This window comes from Hippocampus comes, unplaced genomic scaffold (genome assembly GCF_001891065.2).
Source record: "Hippocampus comes isolate QL1 unplaced genomic scaffold, H_comes_QL1_v1.1 scaffold127, whole genome shotgun sequence".
NCBI classification, from domain to species: Eukaryota; Metazoa; Chordata; class Actinopteri; order Syngnathiformes; family Syngnathidae; genus Hippocampus; species Hippocampus comes.
In genome coordinates, this window is record NW_017805500.1 from 690968 (window position 1) to 695787 (window position 4820).

At 42.4% G+C, this 4820-nt stretch overlaps 1 long non-coding RNA gene across 1 annotated transcript; it reads left to right on the forward strand.

Annotated features, from left to right (window-relative positions):
• The first annotated feature begins 2610 nt into the window (after positions 1–2610).
• On the forward strand, positions 2611–3423 carry LOC109520037 (uncharacterized). The gene is made up of 3 exons (XR_002169074.1): positions 2611–2678; positions 3024–3165; positions 3255–3423. It is a non-coding gene; the product is annotated as an uncharacterized LOC109520037 (long non-coding RNA).
• The last annotated feature ends 1397 nt before the right edge of the window (positions 3424–4820 follow it).

Below are 4820 nucleotides of genomic sequence, written 5' to 3' on the forward strand. Positions count from 1 at the left end.
CTTGTATCTTGCGCTGTTGCCGGGCAGAAACCTATTTTTTCGATGGATTTTTTTTTTTTTTTTTCCGAAAATCCGAAAAATACTCCGGAAAAATGTTATGTGGTTTGCGCCAACTGCTCACTTTTTTTCAACATGACATGAACTGCTTGATTTCTTCCCTCCCGTTGCACGCAGGCGACAAAAAAAAAAAAACGTTTTGAGCTCACGTGCCGCCGTTTCGACACCGGCGTCCAATTACCGACCGCCGACCACCTGATCGGAAAGTCGGGAAGTCGCGATGAGATGAGCGCTCCGGAACAAATCGGAGCTCTTGTGCATTTGCACTGTAGCGCTTTACGAGCGCCTTCATTCCACTAGTTAAAATGATTCATCTGCTCCATCGCCATTAAACGGGCTTTACTGCTTTGATTTTAATGAGTCATTGATTTAAATGTGACTCCTGTTGCTCGACTCGTTTCTTGACAATGGAGGGAATGTCTTGCTTTTGTACTCCGCAATGGTGCTGAAAATAGCTTGAACGGTGACATTTTATTTCCCGTTTCCAGGTGAGTGCTTGTGCGGCGCGCACGTCACGTATTGAAAGTCGGGACCGACCGATTAATCGGACCGTATTTGCTCTTTGCTCACTTCTACCTGTCGTAAAGTTATGGAATAATTATTGTGAAACAGTCAAGCGTTCCGGAACGCCTGTGATGATTTTCTTCAAAGTTGTAAGCATTAAGGGACCCCAAAATGTTTTTATTCATTATATATATTTAAATTAATTGCCCGATTAATCGATAATCGGATTTTTTTTTCTGCGAAATATTGAAATTAGCATTTGCCTTAAAAACAGCACCTTAACTGACGCTTGACCGGATTATAAATCATTCTGGAGTATAAATCGCACCAGCCGTAAAATGCATAATAAAGAAGAAAAAAAACCCATATAAGTCAGGAGTATAAGTCGCATTTTTGGGGGAAATTTGTTTGATAAAACCCAACACCAATGTCATCTTGACAGGCAATTTCAAATAAAAATAAAACGGACGCTGAATAAGTGTACGATATGCTAACGTTACATGACGCAGAACGTGCCCGGTATGTTCACGTCTTAAGAGTTATTCAGATAACGATCGCGTAAAGCACATGCTAACAAGTTTACCAAACCATCACTGTTACTCCATCCAATGACAGATAAATAAAATCCAATGAAATCTTCATGCTTGGCGGCGCTTCGTCTTCTACGTCGCTTACGTCAGTCGTCGTCGACTGACCAACACAGCCCTCGAGCGCCCTCTTGTGGTTTAATGTGAAAATAACAAGTGAAATGAATATAATGTGTTATTTCACCCAAGTCACTCAAACGATGAAAAAAAACTAATATAGTCCGGAAAATACGGTATTTATTCTATTTAATGATGCCGTTGGTGTATGTTTCCGGTTGCTAAAAAGTGCCACTTTTGTGATTAAAAATGAAAAATGGAGCTTTTAAAGAATGTCATTTCCATTCATGTCAACGGACAAAGCCGATTTGAGATAAAAGGGTATTCAGCCGCCAGTGTCATCCCCCCCCCCCACCCCCCCGATTGTACATCGTTCGCACTCTCGAGTCAAATAAAACTGCATTCATGCGCCATCAGATAGAGTCGTTGCTGGGGAGGACACAATGATACACTTAATTATGATTCAGTCAGTGTTTCTTCAATGTGCTATCATCACAACATTCACGCTTATCGCGCTCATGCAACGGGCAGATAAGGTGAACTCTTCCAGCGGCGGGTACAGCAAACTCATTTTTTAATTTTTTTTTTTTTGTTGGCCTGCCTGCAAGGTATTGTGCCTTAATAGTTTTATTTAGCAACTTGAATTTGCGACACGAGCCAAACTGTCAAAATGCCCGCCTCCTCCTCCTCCTCCTCCTCCCTCTAATAAAAAGTGCACCGACACCTTGCGGGACACCATCATAGACAGTTATTTTATTGCAGTAACGCTGTGTGTAAATGTAGTTTCAAAACAAAACCAAACTATATTTATATAATGATTCTTTTAAAGTGTCGAGCATGAAGAACAGGCAGTGATTCTCTGGAGTACCACTAGAGGGAGCCCACAGATTCACACTTAGTCCATCACTGCATGATTATTTCTCCTGAAATTGGTTCATTGGCTGATATTCTTTTAGCTAATATACCGTGTAAAATAAAGTATTTTCAACATCTTTTTACGAAAACTTCTAGAAAAATAAATAAAAATGATCATGAACGTTACTATGAAACTGTTTCACTGATGAATTTATTGAACACAAAACAAAAGTTCCTCTTAAAAGTGGTCAATTAAAATAGATGTACCGTATTTTCCGCACTATAACGCGCTCCGAAAAGTCTTCCGTTTTCTTGGAAGCTCACAGCGCGCCTTAAAATCCGGTGCGCCTGGTCGTTTTTTTTTCCGGCCAAAAACGCCTGACTATACATGGTCGTTTATTTCGGGCCAAAAACGCTTGACTTCCTCCCCGCTTATATTCCAACCTTTGACCTCAACATGGTGGTGGGGTGAACTGCTGACCTGCCCGGCCAACAGAAAGCTCTGCTCGAAGCAGGGCTGGGGACACGGCTTTTCGATAAATTCCCATGAAACTCCTTCTTGATTTCGCGATCTACTGCCATCGTGCGAGCCAAGGATGAAGGCCGCAACAAGTACAAGTAAGTAAAAACACCTTATTTCCGGGTCAGAAACGCCTTATTGTACATGATCGTTTTTTTCGGCCAAAGGGTGTCATTGCATTTTCAAAATGGCTGCTCGAATGCTAACGACTGTCACAGATGCGCAGTTCATGTATTTGATTATTTTGGTGGGCGGGGGGGGGGAGATGTTTTGTTTTGAGGTTCGTCTTTTTTGTCAGGTACATTACTGCCACCTTCTGGCCCGGAGTGGCTCACCTGCATGAGTGATGTTTGTTTTCTTGCGCTTCAACGTTGCAAACAATATGACGACATGTTGGTTTTGGGTCTGCGTGCCACCTCGGATACGGCGCACTCTTTTTGCAGCTGGAACTGCGATGGGGTCAAAGGTCAAAAGGCGGGGCCGACCTCTGGGACCATCGCCGACAGACCGACACGTCGGAAATGAGCTGAGTGAGAAAGGTCGCCAAGATCGGCACGTGAATGCTAATTGCTTCCAAGCTTTCAGGTATTTCATCATGCTTCATTTTGGTTAGCGTTGACGCCGTGAAAGTATTCACGCTTTTAGTAGTTGTTGTTTTTTTTTTTTGGGGGTAGGTCGTGAACATCAGTAGCCAGCCTCCTGATGGGAACAAAAAAAAGAACTGCACATCATCTGCATCCGGATGCTGTTTGCCATCATGTGAGTGACACCATCTGTTGAATCATTTGACTGCTCCTTGATGTATAATCAATGTACGTTTTTGGGAACGTTACCAGCAGAGATGAAAAAAAAAAAAAACAAACAAAAACACATTTTATATAAAAAGGATAAACTTGGAGCAATTGAGAATTGCTTTATTTTTTCAAGTGCTTGATCACAGAGCTATTTTTTGGAAGATTGTAAATGTGCCCCCCCCCCAGCGGAATTAAATACTATTTTGGATTTTTTTTTTTAAATTGGCTGGCCTTGATGACATTTCTGCTTCTGCCTGTTTGTTTTGTATTGTGAATTATGCACTGGCTGAATAAAAAGACGACTTGGTTGTTTCTTCGAAACACCATTTTACGATATTTTGGAAATAAAGGAATGAAACCCCGGAGTGGTTTATTTCGAGACGCTGTCTTATGCGCAGTATGCTCAACACATTTTTTTTCAATTTCACCCCCCAAAATGCCCTGCCACAGCGGTATGTACAGTCGAAATTGTGTGTTCAAAAATATTTAAGAGTACTCGTGGGATACAGAGTGTGCAGGTGCATGTGAACGTGTTGATAGCACCTTGCTAAATATCTCCACTGGTCTCCCGTTTCGCCAGGGAGCCCGCGGGGGGCTCACGCCATGACTTTAATAGTCTGACAGGCCCCGCTGCTCCCCTTCCGCCGCCGCTTCCATCTGCTCGTCTCGCATCCCTCCATCCTTCCCTGCAGCGGCGCCGCTCTTGGCCTTTTGTCGTCGCATCACAGACAAACGCAGATTTGTGGCGTGCGCGGAAAGTCGTCGACAACAGTCCGGATGCGTTTTTGCCATTTTTCTTGGGCCAAAGGTGACTTTTCCAGTGGGAAGAAGAAAGCGAATGAGAGTGAGGACATCAAGAATCATCACGCGTCATCGTGTGTTGACAGTAACCTGAGTCACCATTAATGCTGATGAGCCGCAGAGCATCACACGCAGACGTGACCCCATATTGCCACGTGAGGGAGGCTATTTTTTTTTTTTTTAGACCAGGTCCAATTCACTTTGGGACATGATATATAGTGAGGTGTTTTTAGACAAAAAAATGGCCATGTTTAGTCAGGCGTTTTTAACTCGAAAAAAAACGACCATGTATAGTAAGGAGACCAGGTCAAATTCACTTTGGGACATGATATATAGTGAGGCGTTTTTAGACAAAAAAAATGACCATGTTTAGTCAGGCGTTTTTAACTCGGAAAAAAAACGACCATGTATAGTAAGGCAATTTTAGCTGAAAAAAACGACCATGTATAGTAAGGCGTTTTTGGCCTTACTATAATATGTTATACTATGTCGTTTTTTTCGTGCCAAAACGCCTTAGGCAATTTTAGCTGAAAAAAACGACCATGTATAGCAAGGCGTTTTTTTGACGAAAAAAACGACTCGTTTTTTTCGGCTAAAAACGCCTTCCAATTACTATGTCGTTTTTTTCATGCCAAAAACACCTTA